This window comes from Hyperolius riggenbachi, chromosome 12, assembly GCF_040937935.1.
Source record: "Hyperolius riggenbachi isolate aHypRig1 chromosome 12, aHypRig1.pri, whole genome shotgun sequence".
Classification (NCBI taxonomy): domain Eukaryota; kingdom Metazoa; phylum Chordata; class Amphibia; order Anura; family Hyperoliidae; genus Hyperolius; species Hyperolius riggenbachi.
Window position 1 is genome coordinate 153,088,357 of NC_090657.1, and position 24,463 is coordinate 153,112,819.

The following is a 24,463-nucleotide window of genomic DNA, read 5'->3' on the forward strand; positions in this document are numbered from 1 at the left end:
ACTCTGGAAGTCCATTGTTGCACTCCATAGTTTGTTTGGATTGGTTCCTGAATTGTGGAAGTCCATTGTTGCACTCCATAGTTTGTTTGGATTGGTTCCTGAATTGTGGAAGTCCATTTTTGCCCTCCATGGTGTTTTCCAGACGAGCCATGGCTTTGACCTAAAAGAGATTGAATCGTAAAGAAATAATACAGATGTGTGTGTGTGTTTATTGTTTATGTCAGAAGTTTGCTTGCACTAATGGCAAATCCTTTAAAACCCACTTTACAATCCCTACACATATTTTATAATAATTAACTATAAATTTGGCATATCATTTAAGATATCTACTTTGTGCAAGGCAAATATAATTATTTAAAGTGACACTGAAGCGATTCCCCCCCCCCCCCAAAAAAAAGTAGGATATAATGAATTGTATGTGTAGTACGGATAATTAATGGAACATTAGTAGCAAAGAGTTTCAGTTTCAGATATGTAGCTTTTCATATAGCATTGCAACATTCTCTAATATTTGCCGTTTACAAACTACAGTCTGCATTTTAAACTATGAAACAGAGCAGAGCTAATGATTCTTTGAACTCTCCTGCAGTAAAAGCTTATCTGAACCTGTGTCTTACTGTTTCTTTGATGTATAAGTGCTTCAGAAAGTAGGACTATTCTTTTGTATAGATAACAAGTGAAGCTTCTTAACTCAGACTCTGTTCTTTGCTTCTAATGTTCTATTTCTTAGCTATACTACACATACAATTCATTTTATTATAAGTTTATTTTCACTTCAGATTCCCTTTAACATACATGCACTTGTTGACTCCAGTTAGACTAACTGGCTATTAAAAACACATTTATCTAATTGCTTTAAAGCTTGACATTATTTTATGGAATTTTTCAAACTGTTTAAAGAGACCACTTAAAAAATGGCTTTTTACCTTTTATTTTTGTTAGGCATGTTTGCCCCTGTTAAAACACTGCTGTCCCGCAGTAGAACGAGGATTTTTTACCCCCCCCCCCAAATCCCCTGTGCAAAATCCACGACTTTCTTGGTGGTGGATTTTGCTGCCCAGGGAGGCAGAGCTTTCAGCTGCAGCTCTGCCTCCATGCGCGTCTATCAGCGCGTATCTCCGCCTCTCCCCCGCCCCTCGCAGTGAAGGAAGACTGAGAGGGGCGTGGAGAGGTGGCGATCCGTGCTGATGGACGCATGTAGAGGCAGAGGTGCAGCCAAAAGCTCTGCCTCTCACGGAAGCGCTCCCCACAATGTGCCACAGGGGATTTGGGGGGTAAAAAACCCTCGTTCTGCCGCGGGATAGCAGCGTTTTAACAGGAGCAAACATGCCTAACATAAATAAAAGGTAAAAAGCTGTTTTTAAATTGGCTTCAGACTCTCTTTAAAGGAAACATTAACAGAGCGTTTGTAAAGTTGTGGCCTACTGAAATTGTTATAGAGTCAATAAGAAGTTTAACAAATTTCTGTGAACACTGTTAAAGGGAATCTGAAGTGAACATAAACTTATGAGATAATGAATTGTATGTGTAGTACACCTAAGAAATAGAACATTAGAAGCAAAGAACAGTCTGATATTGTTTCCAGTACAGGAAGAGTTAAGAAGCTTCACTTATTATCTATGCAAAAGAGCTTCTCTGAGCTCTCCGACTAACTTGGTCAGAGACAGTCCTACTTTCTGAAGCACTTATACATCAAAGAAACAGTAAGGGCCCATTCACACTTGAAAGCGCAAAACGCCGGCCATGTTTGCCGGTGTTTTGCGGGAGTAATTTTTCTGCGATTTCACACGGAAAAATCCCTGGGCAGTGCAGCGATTTCCCCGAGATCGCGTTTAGCGCTTCTATAGCACTGAAACGCGATCGCCGGGAAATCGCCTGAAAATGGTGCAGGCGACGCATTTTCGTTTCACGATTTTGGGCGATTTGCGGTGATTAGCGCCCAAGTAAGATAGGGTTTAATTACACTAGCCCTTTCAAAAGCGCTAGCGTTTGAGCGTTTTGCCGTAATTGCCGGCAAAACGCTCAAGTGTGAATGGGCCCTTAGACACAGCTTCAGATAAGCTTTTACTGCAGGGGAGTTCAATGAATCATTAAAAAGACAAACACTTATATAGCGCTTTTCTCCTGGCGGACTCAAAGCGCCAGAGCTGCAGCCACTAGGATGCGCTCTAGAGGTAGTAGCAGTGTTAGGGAGACTTTCCTAAGGTCTCCTGCTGAATAGGTGCTTGCTTACTGACCAGGCAGAGCCGAGATTCGAACCCTGGTCTCCCGTGTCAGAGGCAGAGCCCTTAACCATTACACTATCCAGCCACCTTACACTATCCAGCCACCTGCTCTGCTCTGTTTCATAGTTTAAATACAGTGTGTGGTTTGTAATTGCAAATATGACAGAATGATGCAATGTTATAAAAAAAACTATATACCGGTAACTGAAAATAAATAAATTAGACTCTTTTTTTTGCTACTAATGTTCTATCAATTATCTGTACTACACATACAATTAATTATATCATACATTTTTTTGTTTGCTTTAGTGTCACTTTAAGGTTTGCCATCTCCGGTAAAATTGCGTACATTCACAAACCTGATTCATTCTCCAAATGCATGAGTTTCACATTCATCTATACAAACAATCATACACAAGTACAAACACAAATACAAACACTATAGGACCACATAACCAACATACGGCTCAGGAAAGAGATCTATTCTGTCCCCTTTTGATAAAAAAAGACTGGCACAAAAAGTACAAATCGATCTCAGAATAACAAAGGTCATTTTGAAGATGCTGGAGGAAAAAGGTAAACCAGTATATATACTCAGAGAAAATTTAGTCTGATATTAACATAACCTGAAAGGCTGCTAGGCAATGAAGAAGCCGCTGTTTCAAAGGGGTCATAAAAAGTCTGCTAAAGCATATGGGGAGAGAGATCATACTGTCTGAAACAATGTAATGCCTGGTAAAGTAAACCCAGATAAAATAGGCATTCTGTTATGGTTAAACTGTTTTTTTTGTTTTTTTTTTTTTTGGTTTAACACAAAATTTTATTAAGTGAATTCACAGAGCATGAACAACTAAGTCAAAAGCAGTGAATAGTCATTATAAACATGTAGATATACGAATACCCATATAGGATTCTATAAACAAGGAGGTACATATACATCAGATATTATGATGCTTTGTCATCCTTCTAACCATGTCCACTTCTATTTGGGTCGTAATGCAATGAACATCCTTAAAGAGTGTTATTAACATTGTAATGTACAAGAGAGAGTGATATAAACTTAGAAGTAAGTAGAACCTAGAAGAGAGTCTAAGAAGAGAAATAATAAAAAAAAAAAAAATAATAGAATTAGGAAGAGAAGGTCTATTTGTGTGGGTCTGTCTTTCTGTTTAGTAGTTGATGTCAAAGGTGTAACATCCTCAGGTCCCTGTTACCATTCCAGTTTCCGTTTCAATCATGGGGGCATATAATTCAAGAAGTATGTTTCCCATGGATCCCATATTTTATCATAGGTGGTTTCTGAGTCTCGTAATAGAGCTGTTAAGAACTCCATTAGCTTGGTCCATCTGATTTTAGCCATAATCTCAGGCGTTGTAGGACAACAGGGACTGCGCCAATTGGAGGCCAGTGAGAGTCTGGTGGCCGTCAGGATGTGATTTATTAGTCTCATAGTATATTTTTTGATTTTAGGGATAGGTTTGCCTAATAACATGTATATAGGATCCATGGGGATGTGAATACCTGTTACTCTTAGGATCAGGACCTGAATATCTGTCCATAGAGATTGAATAGCTGGGCAGGACCAAAAGATATGCTCCAGGGAACCTATATGACCACACCCCCTCCAACAGGTGTTAGATACATCTTGATAAATCTTAGCTAATACTTCAGGGGTTCTATACCATCTGAATAGTATTTTATAGATATTTTCTTTTACTTGCGTGCACATAGAAGTGTGCTTAGCGTTTTCCCAGATAGAGGACCAGTCTTCCAAGCTTATGGTTTGGTTCAGAGTTTGTTCCCACTTTGTCATATATGAATGATTAGGTTTTGCGGTACCAGATTTATCAAGAAGCAAGGTATAGATTGCTGAAATAAGGCCTTTTTGATGTCCTTCATGCTCACACAAGCGTTTAAATGGGGTGTAACTGTTTTTTTTTTTTAAATCTCTTGTGGTATTCTGTATCTGGCTATAGTGGAAAGTGGGCTGGCGCATGTACCATACTTCAGTCGGAGACTGTTGTCAGTGAGTGGGCTGGCAGCAGGTTGTAGCCCGCTTTCTATCTGCGCTCTACTGTGGTCCTATGTGGATTACTTCAAACCACCAGCATGTGAGACTTGATCGACCTGATTACTGAGGGAATTATCTGTCATCTGTGACTTGCTTGTGCATGGCTGCAATGCTACAGCATTATCCAGGCTGCACAGAAATGTGGTCAGAGGCACACACTATAAGTACTGTACCTACATTAATTGGTGAGACCTATGCTTCCTGTGTAAGCTGCTGCCTGATTACTGATTGAAATTCCTGTCATCTGTGACTTGCTTGTGCATGGCTGCAATGCTATAGTATCATTCAGGCTGCACAGAAATATGGACAGAGGAGCACATTATTAGTACTTTACCTGTATCTACTGGTGATACCTATGCTTCATGTGCAAGCTGTTGCATGGTTATCACATATACATCCCTGCATATTGAGCACTGTGCATTTTGACCTAGCTTAGAAACTGTCTGTGCTCCCTAGATGAAGCATTGAAAAGAAATAATGACTCCCAATGACTGACTGAATTGCGATACAGTACTATAGTATACTTTATGTGCTTGGGTATGACCATTTCTGATATAGTAAACTACTCTGCCCAGTCCCTTTGTCGGCCAACATCCACAAACTGCGACACAAGCAGTAAACTCCCTTATTGCAAAAACAGTCAGAGATCTATAGCCCAAGTAAATAACAGAATATAAATCACGAATAGATCTTGTGACCTCTAGATCATTATTATTATTTAGTATTTATATAGCACCAACATCTTATGCAACGCTGTACAGAGTATATTGTCCTGTCACTTACCAGTAACTGTCCCTCAGAGGGGCTCACAATCTAATCTCTACCATAGCTTATAAAAAGACAAATGAGACCGAGAGCCCGATATGGTGTAGTATGTTAAGATAATTGAAAATAAAAGAAATCAATAATTGATATACTCACAAAAATGGGTTACCACACAGGCAACCACTAAAACGGCAGGTGGGGAGAATTATAACCTGACCCCACTCAGGTATAAAATGTCGCTCTCTGTAGATAGGAAAGAAAGAGATGGGGATGCACCCCTCCACCCAGGGTGGACTATTCAATGTAATCGTCGAACAACAGAGGCGCCAGAAAGTGTAAAAGAATTCCGTTTGGAAGACGTTTTAAAATCGGAGGGATGTGGGTGGATTCACCTCCCTTTAACAAAGACCAGCCAATGAGCTGTATACAAACAACAATATTGTTTATTGGGGATTCTCCAGGTTATGCAACGCGTTTCACGGGCAAAGCTCCCGCTTCATCAGGCAATCAAAACAGAGAAAAACTGGGGAAAAGACAAGGGGACAAAACAAACAATGGGACTGAGCCAGAGGACACTCCACAGTATAAACATAATGCATATTATATAATCGATATGATTTAACCGTTGGTTAAAAGTTTTTTTGCTTAATCCATCATAAAATCCATCATCTGGCTCAGTCCCATTGTTTGTTTTGTCCCCTTGTCTTTTCCCCAGTTTTTCTCCGTTTTGATTGCCTGATGAAGCGGGACGTTTGCCCGTGAAACGCGTTGCATAACCTGGAAAATCCCCAATAAACAATACTGTTGTTTGTATACAGCTCATTGGCTGGTCTTTGTTAAAGGGAGGTGAATCCACCCACATCCCTCCGATTTTAAAACGTCTTCCAAACGGAATTCTTTTACACTTTCTGGCGCCTCTGTTGTTCGACGATTACATAATCTCTACCATAGTCTTATGTCTATGTATGTATCATGTAGTGTATGTGTCGTAGTCTAGGGCCAATTTAGGGGGAAGCCAATTAACTTATCTGTATGTTTTTGGGGTGCAGGAGGAGACCAGAGTGCCCAGAGGAAACCCACACGGAGAGAACATACAAACTCCTTGCAGATGTTGATCTGGCTAGGATTCAAACCGGGGACCGAGCATTGCAAGGCAAGAGTGCTAACCACTACGCCACCATGCTGCATAGATCATTTAAAAGAGGTTAACACATTGGAATACAGTCATGAATTCAAATGAATTAATTATGCTATATGTAGGTGTCCCTTTATGCATTATAATTTTGCATGCAATTTGTATGATAGATAGTTCCACCAAATACTGAATTTAGGATGAGTCCTGATCTGTCAGGAGGCTATATTGCCATTATACCTGGACCTCTACATGGTTTCCTTATCTATGGATTCAATATTTGATGAAACTATCACAGAAAAATTATGTACCGTGTTTTCCCGAAAATAAGACAGTGTCATATAAATTTTTGCACCAAGAGATGTGCTAGGGCTTATTTTCAGGGGATGTCTTATATTTCTATGAACACACAAGTTCCTGTTCTGTGTGTCCTCCTGCCTTTCCTACTGTGCCGCCTCATCCTCTGCTGGATCCACCTCTTGTGTGCCACTGTGTCCCCCTTTTACCCTTAGTGTCCTCCTGGTGTCCTCCTTCTGTACCCTTGTCCTCTTCTATCCCGTCCTCCCGTGTTCCCCTATGACCCCAAGTCCTCCACTATCCCCTGTGTCCTCCGCTGTCCCCCATGTCCTCCTGGTGGCCCCATATCCTCTGATGTCCCCCTCCTCCTACACCCAGCTCCCTGCCACGCTGTCCCCGTGTCCTCCAATGTCCCTTCCGCATCATCTTCTTTCCACCAGCTCCATGCCGCTGTGTCCCTGAGCTTCAGCTTATGGGGAATAAGTACAGCAACTTGTGTTTCTAGTGAAGCTGATGGTCCTGCAGGCGGGACCATGGCTCTATTATTGGGCTAATCACTGCACTCACTGAAGCTAGATTCACAGTCGTCCATTGCATAACGCATGCGGCATAATGAGTGTGAACTGCAATGGGGGCTGGATGTAGACTGATATGCAAAGCTTGCATGCAGCGAGTTAGAATAACGCGATCCATGACAACGCAGTACTGTGAGCCGGTCCATAGAACAGTATGGGCAGTGAGTTCACATGCAGAATTATTTTGCAAAGCAAATGAGCGCTGTGAACTAGCCCTAAAGGCAGTAAAGAGGCGTGGTGCATCCTGCCCTTTGAAACAATAATCAAAATGTTTCAGCATGCTAAAAATAAGTATTGAGAAAACTGAGAATGCTAGACTCAACCATACTAAGCTCAATTGGTTTATCAGTTTCTTCAGACTGTCTGCTATGTAGGTGTGAACACATTGATGATCCTCACCATGGCCCCATGACATCAAGCCATCAGTAGGGAAGATCCTGGCTGCAGGTCTGGAGAGCACAACATGTTGGGATAGAATAGCCAGGCTGCAAAGAAGCAGCATCTTCCAGTGAAGCTGCATTCTTACACTCTGAAATGATATTCAAAACAATTTAATATTACATGCTAAACAGATATAAATGTAAACATTTTCAGCAGCACATAAAAAGAATATAATACACATTTTTGGTCCTTTGTAGCTCTCTACACACTTCTAGGAGTTCTGGTTCAACACAGGTCCGGTTTTACCATAAAGCACTGTAGGCATGTGCCTACAGGCGCCTGATGATGGAAATGTGGCTCACTCGCCTCCCCAAGTGTCTCCCTCCTGCCTTACCTATCCAGAGTCCCGAGCAGAGTAAAAATAAGAAGTTACTCACCAGGGTCTCTGCAATCCAGTGACCAGAAATCCCTTCATTCAGGGGAACCTCAAGCTACCTAATACTTGGGGGCACCTCTGGCTACTTAATATGTAGGTTAGCTCTGGCTACCTAATGCTAAGGGGCACCTGTAGCTACCTATGACGGGCAAGGGAACAAAGAGAGAAGTGACAGCTGGTCCAGCCAGCACATTTGTGGTGCGGTTTGGTGGGGGTTTGTAGGTTCATGGATGGCAAAGTCTAGGGAGCCAGAACATCTGTGCCTATAGGCTCCTGTAAAGTGGCCTGGTTCACCATGAGCTTGCTGGGTAATATGTAACTCTGGGTGCTTCAAGTCCTACCCCACAGAGCCACATGCACTGATGAGGATAAACTAATCAGAAACAGTCTGTATGTATGTTGGATTATTGTGGCTCTGTAATATTAACAAGCTTACACATCATTGCATTCCAGCGGTTCTGGATGTGTGGTTAGCTTACAGGGACAACAATGAATAATTTGCATATTCAGTAGTGAGGCATTGTGGGACACCTCATATGCTCACTCCAATCTGAATAATCGCAAATACCTTCTGTTTTAAGAAGGCAAACGTTTGTTTTGCATACCATTTTAATAAGAGGGCTTTTGGTCATTTGTAGCCCCTTACACACTCCTAGGAGTTCTGGTTCACCATGAGCTTTCTGGGCAATCCGAAACTAAAAAGCATATAAGTCTTCTACTTTGCTAGGGCCTGTTTCCATTTGCCCGGCTGTTTTCTCTGCACGTGAAAAAAACATTGCAACTGAAGTACCATGTAAACTCAATGGGCCGTTTCCATTTATGGCAATTTTTTTATTTGTGTAAAAACAACCAAGGGCAGGTTGTTTTTCTCTAGATAGCACATGTGCAGTGTGTGGCTGTCAGAAGACATGAACACCATTTTTTTCATGCATGAGGTCCAGGAAGTCAAGCACAAAAAGACGTCCGCTAGCAAGTTTCTTGTTTGAGTGCAACTGACTACATCATACAGAGCACACAATAAGACAAATGCTGAAGTGAATAAAAATCAGAATGTTTAAATGGAATATGCAGTCATGATATAAAGAGTTATTATTATGGAATAATCATTTTGACTTACCTTAATTGTGATGAGCTTGGTGGTGACTTTTTACTTCAGTGGAAACTTGTTCCACCTGCTTCTCCACTGAGGCTGTAGACCTTAGGGACCTGCTTTATATAGGAAGGGATAGCAGTGAGATCCAAGTAGGAGATGCCAACTGCTGACAGAAAGGATTATTGGATGCATAAAGGTCCTCAGCTTATTGTCCAAGGCAAATAGCGAGCTGTGAAGTCTTCAGAGTGTGACGTTGCAAGGCTTAGAAATGCTTGATCCAAATATTTACGTTGCCCATTAAATATCACATCAACTGAAGATAGTGATTGACTAGTATTATCTAAGGAAGCAACAGTTCAGGCAGCTTCACTGTATCCATGATTAAAGTGCATCTAGCAACCCAGACAAAAGGACCACTATCATGAGAAAATGTAAAATGTAAAATACATGTCCATGCAAAGGTATTTGTTACATTTGTTTCAGTGTAAAAAGCACTATAAATAACTTGTTTCCTATTATGCTGCTATTCAAGGACAGTTCTAGCTACACTGGGGCCTTGGGGCAAAATTAACCTGCCCACCCGACACATGACACCCCCCCAGCCAAATACTTCCCCCAGGGTCCCTAAGCTGGCTCTTGGGCCTGAGATAGCAGCATTTGGTGGCCTCTGTGCTGCCCCCCCCCTAATAAATACTTCCCCCAGGGTCCCTAAGCTGGCTCTCAGGGCTGAGATAGCAGCATTTGGTGGCCTCTGTGCTGCCCCCCCCCCCCAATATAGCACTAGTTAGTGGCCTTTGTAACAGGGGCTCTGGTAGGAATTTAGAAGTCTGGGCCTCCACCCCACCTGAATAGTAGGTCACTGGGTTCTAAAGGGGCAAATCTGAGGGTCATTGAGGGTGCAGGGTGTAAGCAAACAGGAGGTTACTGGGGTTTACAGGGATGAGAATGAGGGAGCAAGAGAGGGAGGGAACAGGTATTATTGGGGTCTGCAGGGGAGAAAATGAGGGTGCAGGAGGGAGAAAACAGGGGATTACTGCAGTCATGAGGGGAGAGAATGAGGGTGCAGAGGGAAGACAACAAGGCTACTGGAGTCTGCAGGGGAGAGAATGAGGGCGCAGGGGGAATAGAGCAGGCTTACTGGAGTCTGTAGAGGAAAGAATTAGGGTGCAGGGGGAAGAGAACAGGGTTACTGGAGTCTGCAGGGAGGAGAGTGGGGGTGTATGTGTGGGGAAGGGGAGACAGGGGGTTACTGGGGTCTGCAGGGAGAATAGTGAGGTTGCAGAGGGAGAAAACGGGGTTACTGGGGTCTGCAAGGAGGAAAGTGGGGGGCGGAGAGAACAGGGTCACTGCAGTTTGCAATGGAGAGAATGAGGGTGTAGGGGGGAAGAAAACAGGCAATTACTGGGGTCTGCAGGGGGAAGTGAATAGGGGATTACCTGGGGTAGCAGGGGAGAGAGTGAGGATGCGGTGTGTGTGTGTGTGAGTGTGTGTGGTGGGGGGGGGTGGAGAGTCTGATGTAGAGGACAGGGTTACTGTCTGGTGGCAGGCAGCAAGTTTGAAGTCCCAAACCACAAGCAAGCTTCAACTTCAAAAATGCTCCCACCCCCCACCGAAGTGAGCTATTGAGCCTTATTCGCCAGCACGGAGTCAGGCTGACAGTCCAAGGCGATTCTATCTAGCCAGGTCCAGCGGGCTTTTTCCAGTGGATTCGTCCAACAACAGCTGGATTCTTCTCTCCTCGCAGGCATGAACGCACTGATGTGACATCCATGCCTGCATCACATGGTGGGGGAGCGCCGCGCGGCTGGCTGCGTGTATATACAGAGCCAGGTTACCAAAGAGACCTGGACGCTGCCAGGAGGAATCAGCTCCCCAACTCGCCTCAATTGCAATCAGCCCAGGCAGACAGCATACAATGAGCAGGCGGTCGGCAGGCAAAGCATCCGTTGGCTGCCGCAGCTGGGTCACGTCAGGCGGACATCATTCTCTAGCTGGCAAAGGGGGCCCCCAGCAACTTTGGAGCCCTTGGGTAATTGCCCCCTTTGCCTTACTTGCAGCGCCGGCCTTGCTGCTATTTACAGTAGGTTATAAAAATCTGACACATCTGACTGGTGTTGGACTAGTCCATCTCCTTGTGGGGGGTTCTCAGGGTTTTCAAAAGCATTTAATGAAGGGCACTTGCTTAGTCCATCTGCCAAAATAGTGTTATACACAGTAGAGAGGAATGGCAGCGCATCTAAACCAATCTACACCTAACTCAGGCCTAGAACCCACTACAAGTCGCAAATCTTCATGAGTGTTTTCCGGCGATTTTGGTAGCGATTTTAAAAACTGTAAGCTTTTTCCCAGAGATTGTGATTTGCGATTTCAATTTTAATTGGTCGTTTCAAATTTTTATAATTTTTTTATACAGTTTGTATTAATTTAAAATCACACACATATCGCTATGTGTAGCAATTCATTAGCGATTTGCCAACGCTTCAATACTTTACTTTGAAGCACAAACGCTCCCAAAATGCTGCATGTCCTGTGATTGTGATCTGCCTAATCGCAATCGCTGGTCTCCTGTAGGCATTAACCAAGCTTCTTTCTCATGGTCTTGTAACCCATTTCAGCATAGTGCAGGTCTACAGTCTTGTCCTGTATGTCCTTCAGCAGCTCTTTGTTCTATTCCATGTGGAGGTTGTAATGGAAGACACTGAGGCCCATACGCAATTAACTTTTTCACCTGAGTTATCACCTAGGAGATAACTTTCATCTTCTCTTTAAACTAACTTTTCAGCATTTTACGTTTGAAAAAGTACCCAAAAGTTGGTGAAAAAGTACTATCAAATTTATTTTGAGTGTTTTCTTACTTGCTGGTGACTTAAAAGGCATTTTATGACAAGTTGCGAAAATATCACCTAGGAGATGAATAATTTTATGATACATTATATAGTGCTTTTTCACCAACTTTTGAGCAGTTTTTCAATTGTAAAATGCTGAAATTGTAGTTTAACCTTTAGCCGACTGCGTCACACCGATGTGCGTGGCCGCGGCGGCAGCCCCAGGACTGCCTAACGCCGATCGGTGTAAAGTCCTGGGGCTCTGTTTTGCAGGAGTCCGCCTTCAGTCCTCGCCGTCTAAGTACTGGTACAGTGCTGCAATCTGCAGCAGCGCTGTGCTGGGGACAGCCGTGTGACATGGCTGTCCCTTCCAGAGGCACAGGGGTGATTGGCTTGCACAGGGGTGAAGCCTAGGACAGCTGATCACGGGGATTGGCTGGTGGGGGGAAGGAGGGGTGAGTACAAGAAAGTAAAAAAAACACATTTTTTATTAAAAAACAACAACAAATAAACAAAAATAAACAAATAAAAAAACATCTGGGGAGCGATCAGACCCCACCAACAGAGAGCTCTGTTGGTGGGGAGAAAGGGGGGGGGGGGTCACTTGTGTGCTGTGTTGTGTGGCCCTGCAGCTTGGTCCTAAAGCTGCAGTGGCCAATTTAATGAAAAATGCCCTGGTCTTTAGGGGGGTTTAACACTGCGGTCCGGAAGTGGTTAAAGAGAAGATGAAAATGATCTTTTAGGAGATATCTTGCATATGGGCTTGATTCTGTAGACGAGCTGTGCATTATACACATATACCCACCCATATGCAATTCACTTTTTCACTTGAGTTTTTTCCTAGGTGATATTTTTAAACTTGGCAATAAAATGTCTTTTAAGCCACCAGAAAGCGAGAAAATACTTAAAATGATTTTGATAGTACTTTTCCACCTACTTTTTGGTACTTTTTTAGTTGGAAATTTATTTTAAATGCAAGATTAAAAATGATCTCCTAGGAGAAATTGTGAATTGCAAATGGCCCATAATGAGTTGAGATTAGGAGTACCTGTATTTATCATCAATTGATTATAATCTGTGTGCCATATGGGCACATAACCAATCTGTGGGTAGCAGAATGCTGTCTGGATTGTAGGGGATGAAATACTTATGTCACTCAATGAGATGCAATATAATTTATAACTTTTATATAATAAGTTGTTTCTGGATTTTTGGTTGATTTGCTGTTCCTTTTCACATTTTTTTAAAATGACACAATCGTAAATATTACAAACTGTTCATTTCTTTGAATGTGGGCAAACTTACAAATTTAGCATGGCATCAAATATTTATTGTCCCCTCTGAATGAAGGCTACACTTGTAATTTGGGAAGTAATGATTTTTTGCAAAGGGTTCCTGAATTTACAGATGGATTCCTTGATACAGAAAAATGTAGCAAAAGCCTGGAATAGACTGTCAGTTACTAGGGAGTAGTGGCTGTTAGTGTGGCAATTAGACCTGCGTGCAAGGGCGTAGCAATAGCCATAGCAGCCATAGCATCTGCTATGGGGGTCCATCCGAAAATGGCGCAGGGAGAAAAATGGCGCACCGTTCTGCCGATAAATGTATCATAAAACGCTATTTACCGTTTTAATGTAAATACAATAAAACGGTAAATTTCGTTTTATGCTACATTGATTGCAGAGCGGTGCGCCATGATAAACATGCAGGGCTGGGGGAGAGAGGCAGCGGGAGACTAGAGGGCATAGGCAGCGGATGTATGCAGAGGCATACGTTACCTTGTCCTGGGCCGGCGATCGCTCCTTCCCTCCGCTCCTTCCATTCGTTTGCTGTAGTCCCGCAGCCGGCCAATCAGCATGCGGAGACTGAAGCCACATGGTGATTGGCCGGCTGCAGGACTACAGTAAACGAATGGAAGAAGTGCAGGAGCGGAGGGAAGGAGCGATCGGCGGCCGGGACAAGGTAACGTATGCTTCTGCACACATCCTCCCCGCTGCCTATGCCCTCCAGTGTCCCGCTGACTCTCTCCTCCCCCGACCCCCGCTGCATTCTTGAACAATTATAACGCTATTTAGCGTTATAAGTGTAAGGCACACTGCCTGCTCCATTTTTTAACACTTATAACGCTAAATAGCGTTATATAATGTAAGTCTATGGGGCGCCCTTTGTATTCCCCTGGCGCTGTGCGCCATTATTAACTGTCACGCTGCTATGGGACCCTAGGGCAGGGGGTTGATGTGTTCACCATTAACTTTCATGTGTTCCTCCACCCTATCATTTTTTTCTTAGGGTCCATGGGTTATGCAGTGTAGATCACATGAGAATTTAGCTGTCACTTCTCCCTTAGTTCCCTTGCCTGTCATAGGTAGCTATAGGTGCCCTTTAGTACACTACTTTAGTACATTCACATGTACAAGACTTCTTTTTTTTTTTTAAACTTTTTATTTCCAAGACTGCGGCACATATATACAAATGATTAGCAATGTCAAAACATCCGTGTAACATTCCATAACAGAAACTAGAGAAGTTATGGTAAATCAAACATTTCTATTACTGTACAGGGTCATCAGCCTTGGGTTTTTAGTTTTCTCCCTCCCCTTTTCCCTCAAACCTTCCCATACCTCCCCACTTTAGGTTTCCCTCCCCCTCCCCCTTAGTATTTTCAGGAGTTCCCTCCCCCCTCCCCTTTTGTCTCTGTATGTTTTGTTGTCTTATTTTGCCAGTTAGAACACAGTTTATTCAATTTGCATTTGGTGGTTTAGTGAACCTCTAGCGCTCCCAGAGTGCAATGGAGTTGCTCTGTTAAATACCATTTGGTGTAGGTAAAGTTTCCCATTAATGCTATACGTTCCCTATCCGTGAGCTGGGTGAGTATAAACTTTTTCCATTTTTTGAAGAAGGGTACTGTTTTTTTTATCTTTTGCTTGCAAAGTATTCATTTTGTCTAGTATAAATAGACGGTGAAGTTCCTGCTTTACCATAGTTACCTTGGGAAGGTCATGGTCTAGCCATTTTTTGAAAATTACCTTCCTGGCAGCTATCAATAAGATATGGAATAGAGGTGATGGTCGTAACCGTGGTTGGTCTAGCTCGTCGGGAACATAATTGAAGATGGCTAGGTACTGTTCTTTTAGTACAGCTTTTCCACATAGGCTGTTTGCATAATGGAAAACTTTATCCCAGTATTGGTTAATAGGAGAGCAGGTCCATAGGCAATGGTATAAGTCGGCATCTTTAAGTTTACATTTTGGGCAGTGTGGGGTGTAGTGCAGCGGTGGTTGTTTGTATTTAATGTTAAACGCAAATTTTGCTTTGTGCATTAGCAGTAAATGGGATGTTCTCCATGTTTCACTGATCACATTATTCCTCACTGCACTCCACCCCAGCATTATTTTATCTGGTAGAGCATCGTCTTGGAATGTGATGTTCCATGCTTTGAAGATCTGATTCTTAATTTTTGGGATCCAGAGTAGCTGTAAAGATCTGTATAAATCTGATAAAGACTTCGTACCTCCTCCTGGACCTATAAGAGTGTCGAAGGTGGTAGATTCTGCAATGGGTTTAACCTGGTGGACTAATGCTTGCACCATGGATTTCATTTGGAGATATGGAAAAATGTCAGATCTAGGTAGACCATACATGTGTCTCAATTCAGGAAAAGGACGCCATGTCCCCTTTCTGATATCCAGCATATGTCCCAGTGTTTTGATTCCCTTCTGTTCCCACATAGAGAAGTTAGATTGTTGTATACTTGATGGGAAGTTGGGGTTTCCCCAGGTTGGTAAATATTTTGATATTCGTGCAGGAAGTTTGAACAGTTTTCTTGTGGCCTGCCATGCTGCAATGGTGTCCCGGAACATAGCGTTTATTTTTAGTCTAAGTGGAAGTTGTTTAATTTTGGCATGTAGCAAGCCCATTGGCGACCAAGGTGATGCCATTTCGGCTTCTAAAGGATAATTGGAGTGAACGTTTGTTTGGTTCAACCAATCTCTGGCATGTCGCAGCAGAGCAGCCAAATTATAAGCCCGTATGTTCGGCAAGTTGAACCCCCCCATATCTTTTGAGCATTGTAGCTTAGCAAAAGCTATTCTTGGCTTTTTCCCCCTCCAGAGGAACTTGATAAAAGCAGTTTTTAAGAGCTGCTCGTCCTTGTGCCTAACAAGGAGTGGGATTGTCTGCAGGGGGTACAGCAAGCGACCCATTGAGACCATTTTTATTAATGCTGCCCTTCCCGCTAGGCCTATAGGGAGATTGTGCCAGTTGTTTAGCTGTCCTATGATATTTTTGATTAATGGACCGTAGTTTTCCGCATACAGATTTGCAGGGTCTCTGGGTATATTCACTCCTAGGTATTTGAAAGATGAGGTTTTAATTGCTACCCCTAAGTGTTTCCAGTGGGCTATTGGAGCGTGAGTGGATAACGGAAAAAGAAAACTCTTTACTTTGTTTACTTTATACCCCGCTAGAGGTCCCATCTCATTGATGATTTGGAAAACCTCTGGCACCTGGTGTTTGGGATCTTTCAGGAATAATAGGGTATCATCTGCAAACAATGCTTGTTGTGTCATGGATTCCCCTATTTGTATCCCAGGAATATGACGCCTCAGTGTTGTTACTAGTGGCTCTAGGGCTAGGTTAAATAATAGCGGCGACAGTGGGCACCCTTGCCTGGTCCCTTTAGTTAGGTGAATGGGCATTGAGGTATACCCTTGGTTATTGATTCTGGCCGTTGGGCTAGTGTACATAGCCTGAATTGCCTTTAAGAAGGCCCCAGAGATGCCCTGCCGTTTCAGAACTGCCTGCAGCCAATCCCACTCCACATTGTCAAAGGCCTTTTCTGCGTCAAGCACCAGAACGGCTGCGTTTTGATATGTGTGCGGGTATGCTTTTACGTGCTCTTGAATGGTTAGGAGTTTTCTTACAATACTCACAGCTGCTCTACTGCGGACAAAGCCCGTTTGGTTTGGGTGCACTAGGTTCGGTACCAGTTGCGCTAGCCTATCCGCCAATATTTTAGATAAAATTTTCATGTCTTGGTTTAACAGCGAAATAGGGCGGTAGGAGCCCGGATTAGTGGGGTCCTTTCCCTCTTTTGGGATGAGCTTTATGTAGGCTAAATGACCTGTGGCCGGATAGTCCCCTGTCTTTAATATATGGTTATATAATAGAACTAACGAGTCTGCCACATCTTTTTGTAATATTTTAAAAAACTCCGCAGAGAGGCCATCTGGTCCTGGCGACTTTGCGTTCGCCAGTGCTTTTATGGTTTGGAGGACCTCTCCTTTTGTAATTTGTGCATTCAGCATGTCTGCTTCCGCATTTGTTACTTTAGGTAAGTTAATATGTGCTAGTATGTCATCTAAGTCGGGTCGCGGTGTTGTATCTGCTTCATACAATTTGGCATAGAATTTAGCAAAGATAGCAACGACTTTTTTAGGGTTGTTTTCAAGAATACCTCTCTCATTTTGCAGTGTGATTGGTTTTTCTTGCTTCTTGAATTGTTTGGATGCTATGTTCGCTACTAGTCTGCCTGCTTTTTCTCCAAACCTATGAAAGAATAGGTCTGAATGTGCTTTTTGTAGGTTTGCTTTCATTGTGAACCATAGGTCTGCTTTTGCTTTGTCTCGCATCCAACATTCTCTTGTTTGGGGAGTAGGATTGGCCATATAGTTTTTTTGGGACTTGCTAGCCTGACCTACCATTTCTGCGTACTGTTGTGCAAGCTGTTTTTTCCTTGCTGCTACGTATGAAATTATCCTACCTCTTAGTACTGATTTTGCTGCCTCCCAAAATAATACAGGTGTTGGCTTGTGTTGTTTGTTGTCGAATTCATATTCACACCACCAGGACTGCAGGAGCTGCTCGAATGCCTCGTCCCCATATAATGCTGTAGGAAACCTCCATATAAATTCAGATTTTCGAGGGGCTAGGTCACGAAAATCTAGGACCACTGGAGCATGATCTGACACCAGTATATCCTTTATTGAGCAGGACTCAATTCTATTGGTCATGGCAGGGTTGGTTAGGAGTAGATCTATTCGTGACCAAGTATTGTGTTTTGGGGAGAAAAAGGTATATTCTTTATCGAAGGGGTTTAGGTATCTCCAGCTGTCCACCAAGGTGGTCGCTTCTAGCAGAGATGTCAGTCTGGTATCTGTTTTACGTGGGGTTGGATTCGGGCAGCTTCTATCAAGTGCATGGTCTAAGACTGAGTTCATGTCACCTCCTACTATAATCGTGTTTGTGTAATAGCAGTGACTTGGGCAGTGAGATTGTCAAAGAATTTTCTATTCTCCCCATTGGGTGCATATACATTTATTATCGTTATTTGCTCTGTGGCTAATTGTGGTTGAATTTGTACCCATCTACCCTCTACATCGTGAGTTTGGTGAAGGCATTCATGTTTGAGGTGTTTGCTTATTAATATAATCACCCCCGCTTTTTTGTTTACTGCTGGAGCGCCGTATACCGCTCCTACCCAGCGTTTTTTCAGGTAGAGCATTTGCTCACTTCCGAGGTGAGTTTCCTGTAACAGGCAAATATCCGGGCGCATCTTTTTAAGATGCGTCAGGACTCTGGACCTTTTCCCTGGTGATTGCAGACCTTTCACATTCCATGTAACTATTCTCATTAGCCTAGATCCCATTGTTCACTATAACTGTACCTGGTCTTTCTGATTCTAACATCGTTCATTTGAGCATACAGAGACAATACCCTCCCCCCTTCCCCTCCCCTCTGCCCCATCCCTCCATAGGTGTGAGAAAGAATGTTAAACATACATACTTTGCATATCAGCAAAATCACTTCACTTCTTCCTTGTATAGGATTCCTCATCTTGCTCTGAGGAATCCTCTCACAGCAATATTCAGTAAACTTGTATGAAATTGAAACAATTAACAGAACATCGATTTTAAAAGTGTTTGCGCTAAGGAGTTAACTGGTGATAAGAGAGTTCACTTGAGTTAACCTTTCTAGTATAGGCCATCTTCTGATTAAATGACTGCGGTTGGGTGTCAGTTAGCAGTGCTTACTGTTTGTTCAGAGTTAAGATTTATATATATCTACCACTGTCCTGGAAGAGAGGTCTCGTCAGTCCGCTGTAGAGGTTGATCTTGAAAGTCGGGATGCTGGAGTTCCCTTCAGGTAATCTTGTGCTTCTTCTGGAGTGTGACATGTGATGATCTGGTTATCTTCGTCTGTGATGCGCAGAATCGCTGGGTACGCTAAGGCGAACTTTATCTTGCGGCTGTAAAGTGTGCTGCATATCTTGCCAAACGCCTGTCTCTTTTTAGACACTTCCAAAGAATAGTCCTGGAAGAGACGTATCTCTCGGCCTGCATACAGTAGATCCTCAGCGGCTGCTCTGTAGGCCGTCATCAACTTTATCTTATCAGCGAAGTCTAGGTATCTGGCCATGATCATTCTTGGTCTGTTAGTTTTGCGCTTTTCTTGGGGGGGTCCTACACGGTGGGCACGTTCTACTTTAAGCTCTCCTGTGATCCCCAGCAACTTAGGAATTTCCATTGAGCAGAGTGTGTGAAGTTCTGTGGCTGGGACCTCCTCTGGGACTCCCACTATCCGCACATTGTTTCGGCGGGACCTGTTTTCCAGGTCCTCGATCCTCTCGTGTGCTGTGGCGTTTTCATGGAGCAGGGAGTCTATGTTGGATTGCGCCTCACGCAGTTCGTCCTCGCATGTGCTGACTCTGTTTTCTAATGCTGCAAGTCTCTCCCCCTGTTTGCGCTGCTCTTGCTTGAGTTGCTGGAGAGATTTGGTGATGGCTGAGTCTATCATGCCCCTTATCTCCGGTGCTAGGACTTTCCCCACCTCCTGCGCCAGCTGTTTATAGTCGATCTGCATACCTGTTTGTTCCCGGCGGTCTGACTGCGTCTCATCTCCAGAGTCGTGATCAGGGGAATTTTCTATGTTTTTTGCTTCTTCTCCTTTTTTTGGCCGCTGCTTGTTTACTTTATCTGTAGCGCCGCCCGCCATCTTGGACCTCGTGGCTGCCGCTCCCTTCGGTGTTTGGGTGCCTGCCCTCTTTAGGAATTTGTCCATATGGCGCTATAGGGTTCTTCGGGGGTCCTGGGTGCTGGTGCGAGCAGCTTAGGAGGACCAGATGGCTGCGTTCAGCTGTGATTTGAGCCGCTGTGAGAGGGTTCAGCCGGAGCTCTTCTCCCCTCAGCCTCCCATACAAGCGCCGGAACCGGAAGTTCTGTACAAGACTTCTCACGTGCCTCATCCCTCCTCTGGAATGCCCTTCCACAACACATCCGCCACTCTCCCACCTTTGAAATCTTTAAACGCTCCCTCAAAACCCACCTTTTCCAACAAGCATATTCTCTAGCTTAGGCCATGCACCCACTAAATAACCTAATTACGCACTGCCTGTACATATACTGTATACATCCCCACCTCTTCTTTCCACCCCATTCCTTTAGATTGTAAGCTCGCAAGGGCAGGGCTCTCACCCTTTTGTGTCATGGACTGTTATTTATTTAATTGCTTGCACACTGTTAGACATTTATACATTTTAGTCATCATGTTAAATCAAATCGTAATCAGCAGTGCTGTATCTTGTATCAGTTTTCATATTTGATGTATATCATTGTCTGTATCATTATGTATCCCTTGTTTGTTTTCTTACATTGTACAGCGCCACAGAATATGTTGGCGCTTTATAAATAAATAAAAATAATAATCAGGCGCCTGTGGGCTTGTGCCTACAGTGCCTTATGGTAAATCCGGCCCATTTCCGCTCACAGTCCAAAATCATACAGATAAGTTAATTCCCTGTAAAATTGGCCTTAGATGCATAGGGCCATGCACCCAAGGGTGTGAGGAAAAAAGGGCATGGGGTAAAGTAGAAATTTCAAAATATCGTTTATGACAATGTTTTTTTATAATGTCTTCATCTTTATCTCCATTAGAAAAATAAATATGATAAAATAACGGTATTATTAGGGCACGGGGTGAAGCTAAAATTGTAAAATAGCAAATGTAACTTACCCTAAGACCCCCCTCCCTAATGCCTAACCCTAAGACCCCCCTTTCTGATGCCCAACCCTAAAACCCCCCTTCCTGATGCCTAACCCTAAAACTCCCCTTTCTGATGCCTAACCCTAAGACCCCCCTTCCTAATGATTAACCCTTAGACCCTCATTCTTGATGCCTGACCCTAACACCCTCCTTTCTAACGCCTAACCCTAAAACCCCCCTTTCTGACACCTAACCTTAAAACTATCTTCCTCCACCGCAAATAACGTAAATGAAAAAAAAATACGTTTCTAAAACAATAGATTTTCAAACCAGTAGTTCTCAAAAGGAAAAATTCCAGTTGAACAGGCCCAGCACCCGCAATTTTTGTTCGCCCAATAGTAGATATTTCGCATTAGTGCCTATGGGGCACCCAAACAGCCCATTTTCCGCAGGCACCCAAATGTCCTGCTTCCCTAGACTACGATGGACAAATGACTATGGTGGAGATTAGATTGTGAGCTCCTTTGAGGGACAGTTAGGGACATAAATATATACTATCTAAAAGGCTGCAGAAGATGTCGTCCCAATATAAACGGTAAATAATAATTATGTAATTTTATGTTGTAAATTAAACAAATACCTTACATTTTATTACATGCACTTTGAACATCAACTGGGGTGTTAAGGTAACTCTAACTCTCCCCAATATTGCTTACCTACCTTATGGGTTACCTTAAGCAGGTTTGTTTTTGAAAAATATGTTTATCCTTTTGCATGTAATTTGTGATCCATGCTTAAACTTTACCCACTGCATCCATGTGTTGACTAAGTTTTGTTTTTGTTATCTCCCTTCTGTGGAAAAATAAACTCACAGCACAGCAATCCTCTACCACAGTTCATGTGTCATTCCCTACTATACATGTATTGTCACTGTAGCCATAGCTATAGAGAAGCTCTTTAATGGGAGATTTGTCAGTCTTGTGCAAATATCAGCAATTCAGATTAAGTAGGCTGATATAATCCTTTGGAAAATACTTAATCGCTGCTAAGAGGCTAATGTGACATGATATATCCTCATTAAATATCAAAAGTGTAGATTACACATCCAGCAGGTGAGCTTAGGCTGCGCTCTACCTTCCTAAAAGGTTGCCTGTCCCCATCGTGTTATTATTAGTGGTGGTAGTAGTAGCAGTATTAGCAGTTTAGCCGTAGTTTGCAGAGCTAAAGTTATGGCGTTTTCTGTTTTTATATCAATCAATCTATCTATCTATCTATCTATCTATCTATCTATCTATCTATCTATCTATCTATCTATCTATCTATCTGTGTGTCATTTTTCAGAGTACAGTACATAGTAATGTCAGTAACTGTCGCTCAGGGGAACTCACAATCTAATCACTGCCATAGTCGTAGTCTAATGTCCTATCATATTATTATTATACATTTATATCCCACTGGTATCTTCTGCAGGACTTTACAGAGTGCATAGTCATGTCACTGTCTGACTGTCTTCATAGGAGCCCATAATCTAATCCTGCCATAGTCATAGTTTGATGTCCTACCATTTTATTAGTAAGTATTTATATAGCACTGACATCTTCTGCAGATTTTTACAGAGTACATTGTCTTGTCACTAGAGATGGTCAAAGAGATGCAAATTTTTCGGTGTTGATGCAAATGTATGCAAATTTTATGCTGATGTATGCAGTTTGAAATGGACCAATCAATTTAAACTCAGGATTAAATTGATTGGTCCATTTTGAAGCTGCATATACATTTGCATCAACTCGTAGGAATTTGCATTTCTTTGATCATCTTTTCTCGTCACTGACTGTCCGCAGAGGAGCTTGCAATCTAATCTCTACCATAGTCATAGTTGAATGTCCTACCATATTATTATTAAATATTTATATTATATAGCGCTTACATATTCTGCAGCACTTTACACAGTACACTGGCATGTCACTGACAGTCCTTAAGGTGCGTACACACCCCATACCGCCGCAAACGACGGCTCCGTCACGCCCTGCCGCTGGGTGAACATTCAGCCGACAGTAACACATGTGTACGCGCTGTAGGCAGACTGATAAGGCTTTTTCTGAACGATCCGCTGAGCTTGTGTATGCACCTTTACAGAAGCTTACAATCTATCCTACCGTCGTTGTAGTCTGATACCATATTACTATGTATTTATATAGCGCTGACATCTTCTGCAGCACTGTACAGAGTACATAGTCATGTCACTGACTGTCCTCAGAGGAGCTCACATTTGAATCCCCCTATAGTTATAGCCTGTACCCTCTATAGTTATAGATATATCAGTATCTTCTTGGGAGGACACCAGAGTGCCCATAGAAAAAACACACAAACATGGAGAGAATATGCAAACTTCATGCAGATAGTGTCTAGGTCCGAATTTGGTGGAATCGGTTGTCCTGTGACACGTTTTAGAGTAGGGGCTGGCTGTTGTGGTACGGTGCAGGGCTACAAGCCAAGTAATGCTGGCATCTGAGTCCTACAGGAGAAAAGCGCTATAGAAATGTTATTGTATTGTATTATTGTATTGTATCTGTTACCTCTTTGCAGACACGTGGTCATTTAAGTCTGAATGTCTGAGCACACAAGAGACGTTAGGTGTTAAGATCATAGGACTCTTGGTTCATGTAGTTCATGTAGATATTAATTTTACTTTGCACAGATGGTTTGTGGTTCTTTTGGAGAAGTCAAGTTGTGTACACAGTGTTTGCACCCTATCTTGTATGAATTATCCACTGAATGGTTATGTAATTTGTTTCAGAGCAGGAAAAAATGGCGCATAGCTCCGTGCCTACTTTCTGGCGCGCCATTCAAATGCATGGTAAACTTAATTTACCGTTCTCCAGCAAAACATTATGGCGCACGGCTGCTCTAATAGTACAGGAAGAGAAATGATGGCGCACTGACAATATTTAAATCCCACTTCATTTTCCTCACATAACTTGCCGATCTTTAAATATTGCTTCCCCTTATAGTATTTCAATATTTTCTCACCTTTATATAAGTTCTGATTATTTAACTTTTCCCTAATTGTAACTGCTTTCTCTCTACGCTAATTCATACATCATATCACAGTATTTACAAACATTCACCATTTTGTTACCCTTGCTTGCAGCTGCCGCTAATCTCCATTTCTTTAAGATGCCACGTGGATAGTCTGTTCATTGGCTTGATCCGCTTGCTGTTAATTATCTTCTATTGATTTATCAGTACACGGTACTTACTAAAGTGAATACCCGTTTATTAGCTATATCCTTTTGTTCATGTAACAATGGCAAATTCATTTTATTTAGAATTTTAATTAATGATACACAGTCCCTAATAACGTTAGTTACCATAATTAAAGTCATTAGGAACTGTACGCTGTGTCATTAATTCAAATGCTGAATAAAACAAACTTGCCATTGTGTCATGAACAAAAGATATAAACGGCAAGCAGCCCAAGCCAATAAACGGGTACCGTATATACTCGCCTATAAGTCGAGAAATTTAGGACTGACTCAAAGTATAAAAGTGGGGGGGGGGTCGCCTTATACTTGAGTAATCCTAAATTTCACAACTTATAGCAGAGAATTGTAGGGGAGCCTCTTTCTCTCCCCTTACTCAGTCCTAACGCTGGCAGCTTTCCAGAAAGCCCCCCTCCCTCCA

The 24,463-nt window shown here is 42.8% G+C and overlaps 1 long non-coding RNA gene across 1 annotated transcript; it reads right to left on the reverse strand.

The window, feature by feature from the left end:
• Positions 1–25: 25 nt before the first annotated feature.
• On the reverse strand, positions 26–9,060 carry LOC137541411 (uncharacterized). The gene is made up of 3 exons (XR_011025160.1): positions 9,000–9,060; positions 7,465–7,594; positions 26–160 (listed from the first exon to the last, which is right to left on the reverse strand). It is a non-coding gene; the product is annotated as an uncharacterized lncRNA (long non-coding RNA).
• Positions 9,061–24,463: the final 15,403 nt, after the last annotated feature.